Raw genomic sequence first — 21,768 nt, 5'->3', positions numbered from 1 at the left:
ATAAATAACAGCTTCATCTACCCTTGACCGAACAAGCAAAACTGAAAATGTAGGCTGGGAAGTTCTTCTTAGGGAAGCTCCAAATTTCCTCCACTTCCAGCTGCTGCAGAGGGACAGAGAAACACACCTACTCTTGACTGGGGACAGGCTGCATCATACTTTAGGGTCACCAGGCAGATAAGAAGTCCCTCGATGGTGACACAGAAGGGTTGGAAGTCACTCAAAGGTGAGAGAAGAGTGCCTTCCATCCGGAGGCCTGATTGATGGATGCACTGGGAGAATGTCTTCCTTGCAGACCGGGAAAAAACAGCCTCGGTCCATTTACCTTCCCTGACCGCAGCCTTTCTCCTGCCTGCTGGGGAGAGGGGCCTCTTACCCAGAGTAAGCGACACCTGCCCCATTCGTTCCCAAGGCTGCGGTGGCCCTAAGAGTACTCTTTAAAGAGGAGACAACATATGTTCCAGCAGGAAGGATGATGCCTAAGGTCTTTATCCTTGAATGAAACCTCTGATCCTTAAGATATGAGAAAGCTTAATCTGAAAATTAAATCTCATCATTCCTCAAGTCACACGACTTTCATCTCTCCTACCTTCGGAGACTTGGTTTCTCGATGAATGGCCCTACTTAATCACCCAGACTGTGCAGACACCGTGCACAGTACATTAGATACCTTATTGCCCTTGATCCTCACAGTGGCCTTCAAACTAGGCATGCACACCCAATTTACAGATGAGGAAAATGGAGTTTGCCTCTTAGTTCAGAAGAGGGTACTAGACAGGAGTCTTAAAATAAGACTGTGACTTAAATGGGCTTCATGTAAGCAGGATAGTATCACATGAGGGTACAATGGCACTTAGATCAGTCACTCTGGGTTTGAAGTCCACTTACCAGCTGTGTGACCTTGGGCAGGTCATAGAAACTCACCTGCAGCAGCAATGGGGATCATGATAATAACTTTATCTCAAGGCTGACCTGAAGATTAAATGAATGAATGAATGAATGAATGGGACAGTTCCTGACATAAGGAAGGCTTTCAATAAAACGTTGGTGATTCTAATGAAGAAGAGATTGGATATAAAATAAGCAGAATGAAAAGCAGCGGGGTGAAATAGCCCATCCCCTGCAGGTGAGATATCAAAGGAGGAGTTTGTGCTTGATCTGGAAGAGGAAAGATGGAGCCATTGCATGTTCGTGAGCAGAGGAGTGGCATGATGAAAGGGGAGGTGCTTGGAGACCTTCTTGATCTCTGAGCTGTGATAACTTTGTCATCACATCAGTTGCTTAACTGTGGCAAACATTTTTCTTCATTGTCTGATGCTTACAATTCTACAGTAGTTTTTTCCTAAGTATGATCAGTCAGCAGCAGAATCACCTGGGAGCCTGAGAAAATTACATGGTCCTGGGGCCCTGCCCAGACATAGGAATTCAGAAACTCTAAAGATAATGCCCAGGAATTTGCATGCCTTCAAATACCTCGGATGATTCTTACTGACGCTGAAGTTTGAAAGCCACTCACCTAGAACACGGAGTTTCAAACTTAGAGTAAAAAAGAGTCTCAACTAGACAGGTTGTCTTCTCAGAATCAGGGCACTGGGTTTCCCAGGGCAGCTCACAGTGTAATAATAAACCAAGGACAGTTGGAGCCCTCTTTCAAACGGCCAGACACCTAAAAATAAAGTCAGCGAGGCACTGTGGGTTCAAGCCTCAGAAAAGTGGCCAGAGGAGGAATTACATACAATAAGTAACCGATCCCCTGTCACGGAGCATGACTGTTTTTAGGCCTATCGTTCATGCCAATTCGGCAGCTCGGCCATATCCCAACTCAAGTGCGGCTTTCACCGCTGGCTAAACCGAGTCCTGGAAAGGGACTGTGACGCTGGCCAGCTCTGAGATGTGAGGCAAGGTTGCAGAGCAGGTGGAGGGAACTGGGAAGTAGTTCAAGTCAGGTCCATAGCACTGACTTGGCAGCTCCCAGGAGGCAGACACACCAGGTAGCCTGATGGACACACAGGTGAGAGGTCTGCCATTGGTGTGGTACACAACACAAGAATGTGGTAATATAGTAAAAAATGACGAGGGAAGCAGAGAAAAAGAAGAGAGAGATTCCAGGTAGGCTGGGGAGGGACGGCCCTGTGGAGGAGGTTGGCGATTGAGCAAGATCTTCATAGGATGAGTGGGATTTAAACAGGCAGAGATGAGGGTGAGACAGAGAAAAGGAAATTCAGTTGTGGGACCCTAGGATTCTGATTTAGTTGAGTATTCTTTTCTCTCCCAGCAGTAACAGGGCAAGAGGCTGGAAGGAGAGGTGGGGAGCAATTGGTGAATGCGCTGAATGCCAGGCTGAGAAATGAGGTCGTTACTCTTGTAGGCAACAAAGACCTTTATGAGAGTAATGCTGGTGGCAAAGGGGGAGTGATTTGCAGTGAGAAGGTGCAGAAGCATTTATCCGCCTGTGTTACAGGTAGTGTGTCTGTGTTCTAGAACAGTGGTCGCCAACCTTCCGGACCTCATGGACCACCAGTTGGCGACTGCTGGAACATCTGTTTTTTCTTCTAAGCTTAGCCCAGCCCTGGGGAGATAGAAGACCCAAAATAAATGATTGTCAAACTGGCTTGAAGGCAGGTATCGGTTTGGAGCTCCCATAATTACCTAGATAGAAGAGATCTTGAAGCCTCCCCCAGGGGCAAGGAGAGATGAAGAGGTAAGATAGGAGAGAATCTACATTTTTCCTTTTGAGTGTCTAGCATTAAAGGACTATTCCACTTAGGTTCAAAGGTCATTTGATTGATTGCAAATATATTCCAATTTCTATCCTCCCTGCTTCTGCATCACTTGCGATGTGACTTTACAACTCCTCCCACCTGTACGTGAAGTCTGTGTTCCTACCACCGAAATCTGGGCCAGCCTGGTTACACATTGCTTTGGAAACTGTGGAGTGGACCGGTTCTGAGCCCAGACTGCAAGAGGCTTTGCATGATTCCACAGTCTTTTGGAAACATGCCGCCACCATGAGTTCAGGCTAGCCTGTCGGAGAACGGTGCTTCTCATCTGATGGCATCCCATCCCAGCCATTCTCCAGCTGGCCCACTAGCTGGCACCTGATGCATGAAAACAGATAAGACCAGCCAAGCCCAGCTGAGATCAGCAAAACTGCCCAGCTGACCCACACACTCCAACAATAATAAGTGGTTGGTTTGGGTTTGGGTGTTTGTTTGTTTTCCAGGGTAAGTGTTGTGATGGTTTGTCAGGCAGCAATCGTTAACGGGCACGAGGAGCCTCCAGATCAAAGCTTCTCATGGCCAGTGAAGCTGGGCCCTCTCCAGTGATACATTTTAAGCTGGGTTATAAAAAAATGATGAAGGAGGAGGAGGACAATTTTTTAGTATCTTCTTAAAGAGGATTTGCTTCAGTTATTTTACTCTTTCAACAAGCGTGTTGCACATCAACCATGTTGTTGTTAGGCATTTAATACTTAAATGAATATTTGCTCAGTGCTGACTCAGACAGGCCCTGCCCTTGGGAGCTTTTGGGTGTGCTCCCTTCACAGTTTATAAAGTGCTCTCATATCCACTGGTTCATTTGATTCGCACACCTCTCAGTAGCCCCTGTTTACAAATAAGTAAACTGAGGGTCACAGAGGTCAACTAGTTTTCCAAAATGATGCAACCAGTTAGTAAGCCCAGATGCCCCACAAGACTGGGAGCTCAATGTGGGATGAGCAGACAGCCTATTATTGTCCTGACTCCTGGGACGAGATCAGTAGATCCTATAATTAGACTTTAAAAGAACAAATTCCAGGACTAGGATTCAAACCCACAGCTCTGACTACAAGCCCTCTGCTTGCTCTATAATACCAGCTATGCCCCCAATAGGCTGTTCCTGCAACAGTTTATTGATAATTCAAGTAAGGAAAGGAATTCATATTCTCATATTGCCAGCCCCCAACTCTAGTATTGAGTGCAGTGAGGGTATCTGCTCAAGGAAGCTACAAAAGTCTAGGGATTCAGGCACGGCAGGATCTAGGTGTTCAACTGTTTCTTCTTTCTCCACGTTGCAGTTCTGTTTCCTCTGTGTTGGCTTCCTTCTCCGGCAGAATGTCTTATTGTGGTGGATAAAATGGCCCCTGGCAACCGAAGATCTTTTTGCTCAGTGTCTGAGAGACACTTTTTGAGTATCCATGTTAATTCCTGATATTGGACTCTAGCATAGATTAGGCTATCTTCCTACCCCTGCACTAATTATTCTGTCTAGGAGAATGGAATACTCTGACTGGCCAAAAATAGACAATAAATGTTTACCAAAGTAAACAGTAGATATTTTTGAGTAAATTGATGAATAAATCTTGACTCACAATGACTCACATATATCTCCACTGCTAAGGGACAAGCTGACATCTCTTTCTTCTCTCTGCATTCCATGAGCTGAGTGTCATCTAACCAATAACCCTTCATAGGAAGCAAGATATGGTTTGCAATTCTAGAGGCATCTGTACCCTAAACATGTAATTAAATCAGAGGCGAGTACAGCTGGTGAAGGCAGGAAGACGGGCATAAACTCTTCAATCCAGGAATGTTCGTGGGCCCTGTCATTACACACCCCACACGCTAATCTACCCCCCTGTGATTCCATAAAATCTAACTCTCATTGTTCTCCAGTTGAAAATGCATAAGTCTTCTTTGGACTGTGGCTTGCCTGCTCTCTTCCTTTATTGAGAGCCTTTTCAAGTCATCACAAAACTGAAGATTTTATGTCATCAGATAAGGGATTGACCCAGGTGTTATTCAAGGTAGAATATTAGCACTGGGAGTGGGGAGAAGAGTACGTTTTAAATAAAACAACAGCAATTCTATTCCACATACACACTGTGTGACCTGTGGCAGGTTACTTAACCTCTCTGAGCCCCAGTATCTCTTTCTGTACAATGTCAGTAATAAATTCAGCCTCCTGTCGTCACGGTGAGGATTAACGTTATTGGAGATGTATCATGCCTAGCATGGTGGTGGGACATGGCAAGTATTTAAGTATTTGACAAATGTTGGTTCTCTTCCCCTTTAGAGACATGAAAAGCTCTGATTCTATTTGTCACGTAAAGTTAGGACCAAGCAACAAACAAAAGCAAATGTAAAAGGAGTGCATTTAGAAACAGTCTTCTTGAAGCAAAAGCAAATTATACAGGTAATGGTGTGGATGACTCATTGGCCTACTAGGGGCTGAGATGCAATCTTGGGGAAGACACAGGCTCCAGGCTCAAGGAGCCTAGGGAATCTGATCACGCTCCAGTGAGGGACACTATAACTCAAAACTATCATTGATTCCAGTTGATAAACTTTGCTTGGGATCCTTTCAAAAGCAGGGATCACATTTCCTCCATCATTATGTTCTCTGCCTTTAGCAAAGTATGGGGCATAGTTTATGATCGATAAATGGCAATGGCATAAACAATAAACATTTCCTATTTCTCTTGAACCAAAGATCAGATGGACTGCTCTGATACAGGTAAAGCTCAGCAAATCTTGACTGGACTGGGGTCTGTCTCACTGAGCAGCTGGTGGGTCAGCTGAGGGTTGTCTGGTCTGGGAAGCTCAGTTGAGGTGACTGCATTTTGCTCTGTGCGGCCTCTCAGAGAGGACAGGTCCTCGGGGAAACAAAGGTTTAGCAGGTCAGCATTAAACTTATGTAATGGACAAGCTACTCCAGCAAACAGGTCCACACCAGTAGAGAAGAAATAAGAAAGAAGAGAGACGTACAGACTCCGAATACCTTTTTGCTCTGCTGGAGGAATGTGCTCTGTCCCGAACATGAAGTCTGGCTACATTTTAATTATGATGTGTCTTGGTGTGGGCCTCTTTAGGCTGATCTTGTTTGGGACTCTCTGCACTTCCTGGACAAAGAGAGAATCTTTAAAACAGCAGGGGAAAGGCAGTTAGTTACTTACAAGGCAGCTCCCATAAGACTGTCAGCTGATTTTTCAATAGAAACTGTAAGCCAGAAAGGAGTGGCAAGAAATATTCAAAGTGATGAAAATGAAGGACTTACAATCAAGATTACTCTACCCAGCAATGCTATAATTTAGAATTGAATGACATGCAAAGAGCTTCCTCAAGAAAAAGTTAAAGGACTTCATCACTACCAAACCAGTATTATGTAAAATGTAAAAGGATATTCTTTATGAAGAAGGAAAGAAATATTTAAAAATATGAATAATAAAATGGCAATAAATATATATCTATCAACATTGAATCTAAAAAACAATACTGAATATCAATATTGAATCTAAAAAAACAAAATAAAGGAACAAGCAGAATAGAAGCAGACTCATAGATACAAAGAACATTTTGATAGTTGCCAGACAGAAGGGTAATTGGAGGAAGGGCTGAGAAAGATGAGGGGATTAAGAAGTGCAAATTGGTAGGTACAGGATAGTCATGGGGATGTAAAGTACAGCATAGGGAATATAGTCAATAATATTTTAATAACTGTGTATGGTGTCATATGGGTATAAGATTTATCAGTATGATCGGCTAGTAAGCTATATGCTAATCACTGGGGTACACACCTGAAATGAACATAATACTGTATGTCAACTGACATAGAAAGATAAACAATGATTAAGAAAATGAAGCCTGGGTGCACATTTGAGCTGAGGTTGAGAGGTTTGGAGAAATTAGACTTGGCACAGAGTGGCAGGGCTGAGGATGACAAGAAGAGGCGAGTGGGAGGAGAGATGGAAGGGATGGGCAATGGGGCAAGGCGGAGAAGCAAGAGGGCACCCAGCACCCCGATGTCCCTGGAGTATGTGCCACTGTTCTGCGTTCTTCCAAAGACACTTGTCACCCCCCACTTCCCGGAGACGGATGAGAAGAAAATGTGGACAATCGAATAAATACGTGAGAATGCAGGTGGAACCGCCATGCAAGCAGGCTGACTCCTCATCCTCTCCATCGGATGGGGCGGAGGGTGCCTCCCATGGCACAGCCCTGACCTCCAGCAAGGAAAACAGCTACTGAAACACACTGAGCCCGAGGGCAGGTCATACCGAGTCCATTAAGTGGGTGGGTAATGTGATGTTCAAATGTAACTAGATTTCTTAGCTTCAGTCCCTGCAGGGGGAAAAATTGCCTGTTTCTTTTTTTCCTTATCTGTTCCTGTGTCTGGGTTGCTGGAGTTTGTAGCGAGCTCTCAACTGACTGGAATATGTTCTCCATTGTGTTCTTTCTGTGAAGAAAATTACAACGTGAAAAGGAAAGGGGGCGGAGAGGAACATTACCTTCTAAACAGTCTCAGGGAGATAATTGCAAAGGCTCTGTTGCTCTCTCCTTGCTCCCTCTCCCTTCTCGGCTCCTCTGACTTTTCTCCCTGTTGTAGGGTCTGGAAAATGAAAACTGCTAGGGCAGGGGGACCAGACGTTTCTGCTGGGGCTTCCCCTGATGTGCCAGCTGTTTCTCATCTTTCCGGGGCAGCAGGGAACTCACCTATTGCTACACAAAAGAATATTCAGACGGTTTTGTTTGGGGAAATATGGGCTATTTTTTTTCTTGGTGGTTTGGGTTATTCCTTTAATACCTCAGCTGCCTGCTTGGCCCTTCCTTCCTTCCTTCCTTCCTTCCTTCCTTCCTTCCTTCCTTCCTTCCTTCCTTCCTTCCTTCCCTCCTTCCTTCCTTCCTTCCCTCCTTCCTTCCTTCTTAAATGTAAGCATTGGGTTTGTTGGATCTGTATGTGCCCACTTTATGGATGAAGAAACTGAGGCTCAGAGACTTTGAATGACCTGCGATCGGAAGGCCAGGTTCTTTTCCTCCATGCCAGTGTTTTTCAAAGTGTGGTCCCTGGACCAGCGGCATCAGCATCACTTACCTTGGAGCTTGTAAAAAATGCCAAGTTTCAGGCTCTGCCCCCAACCCACTAAGTCAGAAACTCTGGTGTTGGGGGCCCGGCATTCTGGTTTTTCACAAACTTCCTGGGGATTCTGCTGCAGCAAAAGATGGTAAGACCACTGCTTTAGAGTGGTTTTTAATAGGCACGAAGAAAATCCAGGTATGAATCCATACATTTTGCTTTTTTGCTGCTTTAAACTACAGATCGTTCTGAAAGCAATTTTATGTTGACTTTGGAAAAGTCAGTTGCAAAAGTACGATGACAGCAAACTTTCAGAAATCTAATCAGCCAGGCAACGTTCAAGGTGCTGGCACTTGGTGTCTGGCGCAGAACAGCAGGTCGCTGTACTAAGGGCAAAGGTGTGGACGAGAGAAGAGCTCCCAAGTTCTCATCATTTCCTCTTGAGCTGTGCCCAGCTGGGGCTGAAGTAAGTGGACTCCTTCCCAGCTGTCAGGCCAAACATGCCTGGCGAGTGGCCTCATCCGAGGACCTGGCTGTACCGATGAGAAGTCCCACCAGCTTCCTCCAAGGTAAAATGACTCGCCCAGGGTCACCCTGCTGCAGTGCAAAGCTGGGGAAGGCAGTCCCTTTCAGCACCGATCGTTATGGAATCTGGCTGCCAGGTGGCTTGAGCAGATGCTTAAAACAATCGCTCACCCCGCCTCCCAGCTTGCTTGGCACACAGCTCGGAAGAAAATGCCACAAAAATAAAAAAACAAACTCGGAGTGGATTTTTTTCTCCTGTTTGTTAAAGCCCAAGCTCTTAAGCACAGGCAACAAAATCCTCCTGGATCTAAGCGTGCTGCCCCTTCACCAGTATCCACAAGAAAGCCTCCACCAATGGCACCATGAGATCCTCAAATACTTTACTGAAGATCCAGTGCAATTATGTCAATAGAAAGCTCGGAGTTAAACAAACTTTACTGGAAATGTGCTCCAGGAAATAGAGGTTTGGGAGACATCATTTAGTCATACCAAACTCTCCTATCCCTCCCATGCCATGGCATTTAACTAACCAAAAAACATCAGTACAAGAAGGGATGCACCTACAAGAAAGAAGTAGGAAATTCTTTATGTATCCAAGTGGATGTATGACAATTTATTCAACATGCCTCTTAGTCTTTTAAAAAATACACTTTTATGGATTTCAGAGGAAGAGAGAGATAGAAACATCAATGATGAGAGAGGATCATTGACTGGCTACCTCCTGCATGCCCCACACTGGGAATCAAGCCCACAACCCAAGCATGTGCCCTGACCGGGAATCAAATCATGACCTCCTAGTTCATAGGTCAACACTCAACCACTGAGCCACCCCAGCTGGGCCAACGTGCCCCTGATTGATGGAAGTAAAGTTATTTGTCAGTCTTTCCAATCTACACTATGAGAATATTAATCTGGGTGCCGTAGGGAGCAGGGATTAGCAGAAGGGTAAGAGTCAAACTGGAAAGAGCAATTATGAGCCAGAGACCAGCTGAGAGACCCGCTGGTGGTAATGGAGATGGACAAGAGAGATAGTTAAGGACCCGGAGGCCTGGGCTTTAAGACATTTAGCACTGTTAGCAGAAGCACAATCAACTAATAATTTCAACACATTGACTCACTGACCCTTTATGCATTGTGCACCTGCTATGTTCATGGGGGGTCTGCCAAGCCCTGCAGATAGAGTATAAAACAAACAGGTACCAGTCCCACCCTCATGGAGCTTTCAGCCTAGGAAGGACAGTGGGTAAGTATTTCAGAGGAGCAGGTCACCACCCCTGACCTTCTGACTGAGGAACTCTGGGGCCAGCAGGGCCCAGCCATCCAATCTGGGTTTAACAAGCAGTCGGACCGTCCTTGCTCAGCTCCAGTGTGGGAGGCACCTCCCAGCCACCCGCAGGAAGCAGGCGCAGCCTATCCTGAGGCATGGGTCGAGAATGGCTCAAGACAGGAAGTGACCTGTGAGCCAGGTCTTCAAAGGAGAGCAAGGTCCCTGGGAGAGCGAGTGGAGCCAGCATGGAACATTCCAGAAATGTTTGCGCTCCTGAGCCATGAGCCAGCTTGTAGGACCTCCACCTTCATATTTCCTAATGGTTTTTGGGGCTAAATCAAGGGAAATGACTTATGCACAAAATTACTCATGGCATTTTTTTGCAAACAATTTACACGCCTATCAGCAGATGACCTCTGGATTGAACTCTGAGTCACACACATAAGCGAGCAGTAGCCCCCCTTTCCGGAGAGAGGCCTGTGTCTCCCAGTGCAGAGATGAGCTTCAGAGCACAGTGCTAACTACACGAAGCATGAGCATAACATGTCACTGTTCATGTGAAAAATACTCATCTCTATGTGCCTACAATATGGCAAAGAGAGACTAGAAATGAGTGACAGGAAACCAGCCCTCAGGTGGACATTTTCATTGGATACAGCTTTGTAGCTTTTTAGTTTTGTACCATGGGCACAGAATGCCAATTGAGAGAAACAGACACCAGATCGCCTGTAATACACAAGCAAGAAATGCGGACAGGGGGAGCTGTTCTGAATGTCCTCCTGGCTCCCAGATGGGTCCACCCCCCTAGCCACCTCACCCCTCTAACACCTTTTGGGGGAATTTCACAGGGTGGGGGACGTGACAGGGAGGGGTGCTCGGTGTTATAATTACTGCTTTCAGTACCTATTTTTTCTAACAGGATGTGCTGTTTTGGGTCAAAGCCCTAGGCCAAAGTTATAGCCAAGTTCGCGGTACCCTCTCTGAGTTCCCGGTATTTGGGAAATGGTCACTGAACAGCCAGGGTGGGGGTGGGACAAGGCTGGGGTGCAAGAGTTGGGGGGAGGGCGCAAACAACCACTGTGGTGGGAAGGGGGGACCACAGGGGCTCCATTCAGAAAAAGAAGAGTTGGTGGTTTCAGGCAGCTGAGGTGAGAGTAAGAAGGAAATGAGACAGCCTATCAGAGGGGGAAACACTGACCCTTGCTCACCTCTATCCAAAAAAGGACAAAAATAGGTGCAAAAGATGTGGCCTGTCGTGCAGAAAACAATGACTTCTTCCTCAGCAGCTTCAGCCTTCGCAGAAAAGACTCTCTCCCCAACCCTCGCCTGCCTCAGCGTCCCCACTTCCCAGGCAGGAGAGAGAACTCACTCCACCCAGCGCCAAGCCCATCCCAGGTTCCCTTCATCACCCCTCTGTCGTCACATGCAATGCTTCCCCAAACCCTCCCTCGAAAATCACATCTGCAGATGTGGAACCTGAAGCTCAGGGGGCAACGGAACTCACCCCAAGTTGCCTCGGTGAAGCCAGGGTTAGGACCCGGTCCTTCCCGACTCTAAAATCTCTGCTACACTCATCTTATGCTGCACGGAGCTTGGGAGAGACCCCTTCTCAGACTCTGAAATCATGTGTCACTGAGCCAGACACGTGGACCCAGACTCACGCCCCCTGCCCTTGAAAATTGCAATTTTTGAAAAAGCAGCAGAGAGTCCTGTGAGGTTTGTGAGAAGATAAAAGCCAGCGAGGAAACTCTGCTTCAGGCAGACAGGATCCCCAGCATCCTGCGCGCTAACCACCAGTCTGTATTTGCTTCTGCAGAAATACTGGTTTATCAAGTCCTCGTACCTGATGGCAATCTTGCTCCCATCCATCACCACAATCTTTCTGTTTGTATGTTGCCCAACAGCCAGGCCCACACGATTCCCCGGCTCCGTGTACACTGTCAAGATAAAAGCTTGTTTGGAAGGGACATGACCTTCTCTGGGGTTTCAAAAGGAAACTTTGCAGATGGCTTTAAACTAAAAGGCACCTAGACTCAAATAAGATAAGGCATCTCTGGGATGTGTTTGCTGAATCATTCGGCAAGCTTCATTGGGGACCGACAACTGGCTGACACTATCGGGATGACGGAAATAGTTCGAGTCCTTACAGTCCCTTAATGTTTCAACGTAATCCAAGTAAAACAGAGAGAGAGAGAGAGAGAGAGAGAGAGAGAGAGAGAGAGAGAGAGAGAGAGAGAGAGAGAGAGAGAGAGAGAGAACGTGTGCCGGGGTGTTGCTCACTGAGCAACCTGCTATACATGTACTTCTACCTTGTCAGGAGTGGGATTCGAACCCACGCCTCCAGGGGAGACTGCGACCTGAACGCAGTGCCTTAGACTGCTCGGCCATCCTGACGCTTACATGTACTTCTAGACATCTCGCTTTGCCTCTCTGATTGGAGTCTCAAGTATAGTTTGTGATCTGTCTCAGTTGAAAGTAAGAAGGGACACAGAATTGCATGTCATGAAGACTCTGGACTGGGCTCATCACACTCTCTAGGCATCTCTGCATAAAAAACACATGTGTTCGATTCAAAGGCCACAGGGGAGGGGTGGAAGGGATTGGAAGGGCAGCAAGTGGCCTTGATTCACACTGCCTCATATCTCAGGTATTCGGTCAAGTTCTCAAGAAAAGAGGAAGTAAAAATAAAAGTGCCAGACAGCTGAGAGCAGCTGGTTGCTAGTGCCAGGGGAGAGCCAGGAGGTAGAGTTCTCCATTCATACTGCTCTCCGGCTGGACCGCCTGCACCCTTGCTCTTTAACTAACCAGACCCAGCTTCCACATCAACTAGTCCATGTTCCTTCCTGGATCCTCTGCGACAGGGCAGGTCCTCCTCTTTGATGCTTCCTCACCCTCCACCCTTCTTTCACTATTGCCTTTATCATACTGCATTGTAATAATCTATTTACCTTTGAACACCCTTTGTTACACCATGTGTCACATTAGAAAGCCATTGTGTCTCTTCATTCTACCCCTAATCTGTCACATAACATGGAAAAGGTAACTATTGGAGAAACATGAATACGTGAACACACGGATGAGTGAATGAGAAGAGGGAAGATGGGATGCATAAGCAAATGGCACACGTCTGCACACAGAGTAGTCAAGAAGACTAGTTCCGCAGGGCATGCATGATACACTCTCTGGGACTCCGGGCGCCATTCGGATGAGTGTGAGGGAGGAGCAGAGAAGTCCCAGACAAGGAGGTGCCATATCACAACTGCCTTGAGGACCATGTTTCACTCCCCACTGCTGGAATTTGGAAAATCCAGGTGGGATCTTGAACCATTTTTCTATGGGGAGTTCAAACGGCTTAATCTACTCCCTCCCTACGAGGCAGCTTCAGATGGCTGAGCCAGATGAGTTTGAGAAGATGCAAAAGGATTTTTTAAAAAGAGAAGGTGGGCCATTATTTGAAATGGAAAATAGTCAGGTAGGATGAAATGGAAAAATTGATATGGACCTCAATTGAGCCACAGGAATAAGGGGTGAAGTCAAGATGATGATGATAAAGGCAATAATAATGATGATGAGGATGATGGTTGTCAAAATTTTGAGCGTTCCACATTCATTATTTCACTTACTCCTCACAACAACCTTAGGCAGGGATACTATTTGTATCCAATTCTACAGATGAGAAAAAGCAAAAGTCAGAATGTTTAACTACTTTGCTCAGAATCACACAGCTCACTAGTGGCAGAGCCAGGATTTAAATCCAAGTCTGGCTCCAAAGCCTGTTCAGTTAAACATGGCTGCTCTGCCATTCACTTTTTCTTATGGGTTAATTATTCTCTAACATCTTGATATTTTCATGCTGACAGGCCCTCTATCCTGAATAACAGTCATTACTGAGAAGACATAAACTTCATATCAAACTTAGATCCCTGGAAGTAGGTCAAAACATTCCTACCTCTCACATCAACTCACCAATGATTTCAGCAGCACATTCTAAGATCAAAGACTGCTGTTGTGCAGCACACTACACCCGGAACCTGATGTCAGAAGATAAAGAGAAGGTCCAGCTGTCCTAGGAATAACCCACATTTCAAATAGTGCATGTCGTAATACTCATGCGCCACTGAATTGTCATGGAAATCTCACCAATACTGCAGGAGGCCCCTCTTTATCCAAAGGTGGCCCTGAAATCCTTTCTCAAATTGTCTCAAGTCTCTACTTTGGAAAGAGTAATCACATTAGGTGCCAGGCATTCGTTTACTATATTTTAACTAATCGCCAGCTTAAAAAATATATATCAGAGAGAAAGGGAGAGGGAGAAAGAGATATAGAAGAGAGTATCATTGATCAACTGCCTCCTGCACAACCCACACTGGGGATTGAGCCTGCAACCCAGGCGTGCGCCCTGACTGGGAATTGAACCGTGACCTTCTGGTTCATAGATCGATGCTCAACCACTGAGCTACACTGACTGGGCTAATTGCCAGCTTTTAAAAGACAGGACATATGAGCATTAACTCCAATTTACCCCAAAGTCAGAGGATGAAGTAGTCTCATGAATTTAATAGTCTGGTGAATTTTAAAAAGACTATAGACAAAAAAGATGGATTTCTAGATTTCCAAAATGTAGGCTCTGTAGAATGCAGTGCATTTAACCTCATATGAAATGAGAATGCCACACAGTTTACAGAGCACTGTGAAGAACACTACCAAATAGGATGCAGGGCCATGGGGGAGATAACAGGCTTATCTCATTAAAGACAGAAAAGCTTGGAGAGATTTAATTATGTGCCCCAGGTCACGCAGCAAATAGGAAGCAGAACTATAATTTGAGCTGAGTCTCCTAACTCCTCACTCAGTGAGCATTCTGTCACCTGTCCTGCTCCATATGTTGGTCACTGTTCCTCTCTAGTCAAGACAAGCATCACCAACGTAGATGGACAAACAACTTACAGTGAGCAAACTACACAGAAGTGCAACCAGGAATCTATCTCAGCACAAAGGAAATGTAAATTTACTAAGGACTATATATAGATAGTTATATATGAGTGCAAGGGTCATGTCCTATTGACCTTGTTATGCCTGGGGTTCAGCACAGAAGGGATGTTTATTGATTTCAGCAACTAGCACATCACTATTCTATCTGGATAACAAAGTGTTGGGTGGGAGGATAGGGGGGGAGTCCTGAGATATGAACTAGCTCTCTTACAATTAGTTACTCTCTCAGGTCAAATCAAATCAAGAGCTTAGATTTGGGCTAAAAATATTCCTGAACAGGGTCCCTTGGGACCTTCCACCTAGAACAGTGTCATCAGGTGCTGTCAGCAGATGTCACCTCGAAAGCAACAGACAAAACATTAAGTGACATCAGGCTGATGAAATCAGAGCCTCGCCTACATCAGCCGGTGGATGCAAAGTCAAGGCCTGGCTTCCAGCCACAGCTTGTATTTACATGCAGGACACGCTAGATGTCCCTAAGGGAACCAGAAGATCAGACTAAAAGGGTTGTCCCCAGTCTCAAATAGATGCCCTAGGTCAGTGGTCGGCAAACTGCGGCCCCTTGAGTGTGGCTCTTCCACAAAATACCACGTGCAGGCACGCACATACAGTGCGATTGAAACTTCGTGGCCACACTCAAGGGGCCAAAGAGCCACATGTGGCTCGCGAGCTGCAGTTTGCCGACCACTACCCTAGGTCATAAAGGTCGGACAACGCTCTCATGAGGGCAAATGACAAGGCCACAATTTCAGTGACGACCAGATCCCCATCTCCCTTGTTGACCTCTGACCCCTGCTCCTATGGGGGCATCCCTGTTACCCACAATACAGATCCATCAATAGGATGGGAATGAATTAGCAAAGCCTTTGGTTATAGGCAATTTTGGTTTTAAAATCTTTATTTTTGTAGCTGTGTGACCTTGGGCTAGTTGATTAACCTCCCTGAGCCTTAAATTTCTCTTCTGCAAAGTAAATGAGTTCACAGATTAAATGAGATATTATATATAAAGCATCTAGCACATAGTAATGGAGTTGAATCTCATTTGACATGTGAAAGTTACATATACCTAATGTTACCCATGAGAATCCCTTAAGTTGTCCAGAAAGGACAATCTGCCACAGTAATAGATGTATATCAATATACAGTATAAATAGTGATTAGTATATATGCAGAAATATAATTGTATACTCTTGTAATTACATGTAAAAGAGAGTGTAGTTGAATTTGTACATGTTAAATAGATGAGAAAAGTCCACACTAAATGGAAGTTGTGCATTTATGATGCTACTGTCCTGGGGGTAGTAGCTAAAAAGAAGCATAAAAGGCTAATAATTGATTCAAGCATACTCCCTAATCAGGGCTATCTTCTGTTTCATTTAGTCTTCACAACAACCCTACATGTAATTCCTAGTATGAGCCCCTATTCTTAGTTAGAGAAGGAAACTAAAGAGCAGAGAAGTTAACTGCTTCTACAGACGAACTAAACTGAAATCGCTACAGGAATATGTGTAAGATGACAGCCTGGAAGAATAAAAATGAATGACAGAGGAGCGATACAGATGACACTTCGCAGACTCAGGACTTCTGAGCGGGAAGGACTGAGTGCATGTAGTCATGTAGGGGAAGGAGAGGGTGCTGTGCCATCAGAAGTTTAGAAAGGACTGTTCTAACATTGGAGCTGAGGCTTAGAGGATGTGTTTTCCTAGTCAGTTGCTAAGAAAATGGAAACAAGTGCATGTATGTGTGTTGATGAAGGGATGTGAAAATGTGGAGGCAGGCACGTGACATTTGGTTTTGTGGATACACAGAACATCATGGGGATAGCTATAATGGGAAAGGATTGGGGTGACGTGAAAAATAGGCCAAGGTATCAGTCTCAGATGACACTCCAGAGCATTTGGCTGTGAGTTTTAGGGAGCCACCTTTACCCTGAACTGTGCAGCAAGAAGATAAAAAAGGGTATTGGAGAAGATCAAACCTACTCTTAGCCAAACACGTTTTGGCCATCAAACCAACAACTGGAATGCCCCTTCATGAGAAACAGCTAAAAACAGTCCGTGGAGGTCATTTTTACTCAGCAAGCAATTTGGTACACAAATACGTTTTCTTTCAGGATGAATCTGGACTTTCGAAATCTTTGAGGGACATCTTCATACACAACCCACAAAGCCTCTGAGTGGCCCTTGTAGCCGAATGACTGTCATTCCTGGCACTTGACGCTCTGTGTTCAATCCTCCTGGTCAATGACATCTGGAGGGCACCTTCCCTGCACCTTTTCCGCCTGTACTTAGTTCTTCCCATTTCACTGCTTCTGCAAATTGAATGTATGTGTGTACTTGGTAAACTGCTGACAGTGACTGTAAACATTTGCTATGAAACATCCTGACTTCTGTGACCTAGAAATTTAGGAATAAAAGAAAGTATTTTCTCCCAAATGTCTACTTAATATACTCGCCCTGCTTTTTAAAAATCCACTGGGGAGGTGGGTAGGGGGTAGAGTGGGAAAGGGGAATGGGATTAAGAAGCACAAACTTATAGTTATAAAATAAATCACAGGGATCTAGTGTTCAGCATAGGAATAGAGTCAATAACATCATCATAACTATGTATAGTGACGGGTGGTTGCTAGACTTCATGTGGTGACCACTTTGCAAGGTATATAAATGTTGAGTCATAATAGTGTATGCCAACTATAATTAAAAATAAATGTTTAATGTTTTTAAATTAGAAAAAAATAATGGCTTGTCTTGCAAAGCTGGAAACACAAATTTGATCAAGTCAAACCCTGGTTCATTTTAAAGAACTTGAAGGGAACTTAACATTGAAATAGCTCTTGGGTTGTTTGGTAGCGCCTAGTGGCCAAATAGGATGTTATAATTCAATCCTGTTAAACATTTAACTACAGTCAATCCTCATTGCTCATGGATTCCATATTTGTGAATTCACTTACCTAAGATTTATTAGTCACTCAAAAATCAGCACTTAGAAACTCAGGTCATTCATTGACATGGACAGAGCAGTAAAAAATATTGACACCTCCCATCCTGCAGATGCCCCCCAACTATGATCTAAGGCAGCAGTTCTCAACCTGTGGGTCACGACCCCTTTGGGGGTTGAAAGACCCTTTCACAGGGGTCGCCTAAGACTATCGGAAAACACATATATAATTACATATTGTTTTTGTGATTAATCACTATGCTTTAATTATGTTCAATTTATAACAATGAAATTGGGGGTCACCAGAACATGAGGAACTGTATTAAAGGGTCGCAGCATTAAGAAGGTTGAGAACTACTGGTCTAAGGTGATGCTTTGCCTCCTGGTTTCTGCTCTCTTATTGTAAATAAATATTCTTTTCCTGATCGATTTAGTGCCTCATTTTTCTCATTTTTGTGCTTTTTGATGGTTCACTTTTAGAATGGCTCCCTGTGGTAGAGCTGAGGTGCTGTCTATTCCTAAGCATAATAAGGCTGCAATGTGCCTTATAGAGAAAATACATATGTTGGATGAGCTTTGTTCAAGCATAAGCTGTGGTGTCTGTTGGTCATGAGTTCAATGTCAGTGAACCAACAATATATACTAAATAAAATAACATTAAGTAGAAACACGCATAAAGCAAGTTTATTTACTGATGGCTTGATGAAAACATTGTGACCAGAGGCTTGCAGGAACCTAACATTATATTTCCCCTAGGAGCAATGCTATAGTATTCACTAATTCAGTGTTCCCAACAACTTTATAGAATGTAACTACTGTGAATAATGAGACTCAACTCTATCTAGGAAGGGAATGTGGTGTGTGCAGAGGACTGGCGACATCAGAGACTAACAGGGGAGGAGGACCCATAAGAAATTTTTCAAAGGAATTTTAAGACTGGAATAAATTCTAATGGACTAGGGAGTGGAAAGGAATGGTACCAACAAAGAGAAGACAGTAGGGAACATAAATTAATGCTAAGTTCTGAAAGCAATCCAACAAACACTCCTAAACTTCAACGATTTTTTAAAATTTTGAACTCAGTGAATTGCTGATTTTGCTCTACCCAACATTGTCTCACTTGGGGCTCTGTGCCCTCATTCTTCCTTGTGCATAAAATTTGAGAAAGGACTCTGAGACCTTTGATAGCAGGAGTCATACTTATATTATGGCTATCTCACAGCCAACTCCTGCTCTTCTCTGACTGACTTCTAATCATTTTCAAGTTGCTCACTTTCCTCGTTGCCATCTCCACTGCCAAATGTCTGCCAAGCACCTCCTAGAAACTCAATCAGACTCTTACATAGATCTCCCAACCAGAGATCCTTTTTAAAAAAATCTCTTCTGTCTGTGACCTATTATAATAGTAATAACCATTCTTTCCCAAGCTCTTAATACTTACCAGGAACTAAGATAAACCTATGACAGACTCTCTAATTCTCTAACAACTGGACCAATATGTCCCATTCCTTTGTTTTGTAGATGAGGAAACTGATTAGGGCTTAGAGAAGTTATTATATGCCCGAGGCTACCTAGTCAATCACCAGGTTAGGGTTAAACACCAAATCTATGTCAGTTCCAAAGCTTTTTCCAGGATGCCCTGCTCTATACCAATAAATCTTAATGTCTACTGCCAATGAATCTTGCTAAGTCACAGAACTGCTCAAAATTCTGTCGATGCTCCTTTAAAATCCTGTAAATCCTTTTTGTTGGAGAAGAAAAAAAATGTGACTCCCCTGATCTGGAATTTGAGTATCTCTATATGGGATCCCAGCCAAGAGCACAAGTTTTATTTCACCGCTGCCCTTCATGAACATGACATGGCAAACAAGACCATCCGCCACGCTTCTGCATGGAAACCGGCATTTGCCAACCTCTGGGGATTTGTTTAGACTGCTCCTTTTGTTGGTATGCTCTCCACACTGCCACTCTCATCTCTGAACATCCAAACCCACACGGCATCTTTCACGAAGCACACGTCCCATTCACTCCTTCATCCCATGCATTTAGTGTCTATTGAATGCCACGCAGTCTAATTTTCCATGCAACTCAGTGCCCTCTGGGGTGAGCACGCTGACAAGGTAAGTATAGGGGGAGGTGGCACAGAGTAGGGCATTAGCCAGTCAGGAGTGCCTTTCTGGAGGAGGTGAGCTCTTGGCTAAAATGGAAAGAGACGTTAGTGATAAAAAAGAATCACTCCTCAATCTGAACATCCACTGCATTTTTCTTGATCTTTCTTAAGATCTAACTTTCTCCTTTGCATGAGAGGTGTGTGTGATTTTTAAAAATATATATTTTATCACACCTGCCAGCCTGAGAGCTCCTGAAGGACATTATCTGTGGTGGGTTTTTGTTTTTCTTTCAACTTTGACTCTTTTTTACAAAATAGGAACTCAAAGTTGGTCATGAACCTAGACTTGGGAATGTGGATTAAGAATCCAGCCCTAACCTTTTTGAGCCAAGTGACCGTGGTTGGACTAGTTAAATTACCTCTTAAAGACTCCATTTCCACATGTGTAAATGAAACAAGAAAAAAATATCTGTCCCACAGAGCTGTTATGAGAACACAAAATAATTATGAAAATGTTTATATAATGCTTAGCATTGTACCTGGTACAGGGTAAAAGCTCTGTGACATATGTTCAATATACTACCATATTTAGCTTTGTACTTCTAAAACAGTGAGCGATGTTATTTTACAGACCTCTTAGCACAGTACACAAGAATAGTCCCATGTGAACACTCACTAACTTGAATTATCTTATTCCAGTTCAAATATATGCATATGAGCAAGATCCTATTCATGAAGACTGTATCACAGATATTTCTTTTGCAAGGCAGATTTTTGTTCTGCCCCAAATTCATAAAGAAACAGCAATTGAGGTTAAAAAGCTAGTGCTTAATCATATACCACCGTCTCCAGAGCTTATCAATTACTATACAAATGAGTCAAGTGACTCATTGTTGTTAAGTGTGTGTATATGTGTGTGTGTGTGGTGATGGTTAGGGTATTTAATTAAAGAAATACAGAGAGAAACAGAAAAAGAATCCAGGCCTAGTTAAAAGTTAAACCCCTATTATTCTTTCTAAGCAGCGTTTGTGGTTGTTTCTTGGTTTAGATGGTGGTGGTTTTTAATTACCCGATACAAGAACACTCATCGAAGAAAGGAAGTCCCATTAAATTTCCCCACGTTCACCTCTATAATTCAGGCAAATAGAGAAGGAAGGGCAGATCATGAATTTAAAGGATTGTAAAAAAAAAAAAAAAAGTCACTGTATTAGCTTCAAATGCACAGGGGGATATCAGCTACCTCTCTACTAATTAAACAGACCCACATTGAAACTCTCTGGATAGAAATAATATAATAGGTTAGCATATTGAGCACACAATACTATACACCATTCCAGGGAGGCCAGGAGAACCTACCTCCTTTCCTGGGTGAGAAACATGTAAACATCCAACTTCACTTTGAGACAAAATTAAGTAACACAAAAGGGAGGCAAAGGTAGCATGTTGTCCGAGCTTCCAGGACGGATCAATCATTGCAATTAGGAACAACTAATGTTCTTATCTAGAGGAAAGAACATTTCGTCCGGGTTGTGAAGACTAAACTCACAGGGATAACTAGGGAACTCATCTTTGCTGAGAACTTACTCTGTGCCATATGCTCTACATACTACCATATTTTAGTTAATTTTTAAAGCAAAATAGTTATTAGTATTGTGTTCTCCATATAGATATAAGGCACTTCTCCCGGGGCCACATCACCAGAGGGCAGGGGTCTGGATTCTGATGTGGGCCTGGATGATGCCCCAGCCTGCAATTGCCCCTCCCCTTGAGTCCCGGAGCTCCCGGATGGAATGCTGGAGGTCAGCTACCTGGGAAATGAGGTTAAAGTCACGGTGCCCGATTTTCTGTTATTTGCAACCAAGCAATGAATGCGCAAAAGCCTTGGTAAGCAGTTCATGCCTGGAAGCCGATATGCTCACTGCCAATACTGCTTATACTACTCATTACCCAGTAGAGATGAACTGATTACAGCTAACGTATAGCTAATTTATGTAATTAATAAGGATCGTTGGATGGAATTGAGTGAATCTCTCTCTCATCAGAGACAGTGTAAAGGTTAACCTTACCTCCGTTCAAGCCTAATTATAATAAATTATACAAAATA

The 21,768-nt window shown here is 44.1% G+C and overlaps 2 long non-coding RNA genes and 1 other non-coding gene across 3 annotated transcripts in view; all 3 read right to left on the bottom strand.

Moving 5' to 3' along the window:
• LOC132219749 (uncharacterized) overlaps positions 1–6,830 on the bottom strand; it is a 122,666-nt gene extending 115,836 nt beyond the window's left edge. Inside the window, exon 1 of the long non-coding RNA XR_009449602.1 lies at positions 925–6,830. This is a non-coding gene — a long non-coding RNA (uncharacterized LOC132219749). The remainder of the gene's footprint in view (positions 1–924) is intronic.
• The window catches only part of LOC132219748 (uncharacterized), an 801,764-nt gene that overhangs the window by 473,021 nt on the left and 306,975 nt on the right, over positions 1–21,768 (bottom strand). The gene's annotated exons all lie outside the window — the stretch shown is intronic.
• TRNAL-CAG (transfer RNA leucine (anticodon CAG)) lies at positions 11,937–12,019 on the bottom strand. The gene has a single exon. It is a non-coding gene; the product is annotated as a tRNA-Leu (tRNA).

This window comes from Myotis daubentonii, chromosome 17, assembly GCF_963259705.1.
Source record: "Myotis daubentonii chromosome 17, mMyoDau2.1, whole genome shotgun sequence".
Taxonomy (NCBI): Eukaryota; Metazoa; Chordata; class Mammalia; order Chiroptera; family Vespertilionidae; genus Myotis; species Myotis daubentonii.
The sequence above is the reverse complement of the archived record's forward strand: the minus strand, read 5'-3'. Positions and strand labels throughout refer to the sequence as shown.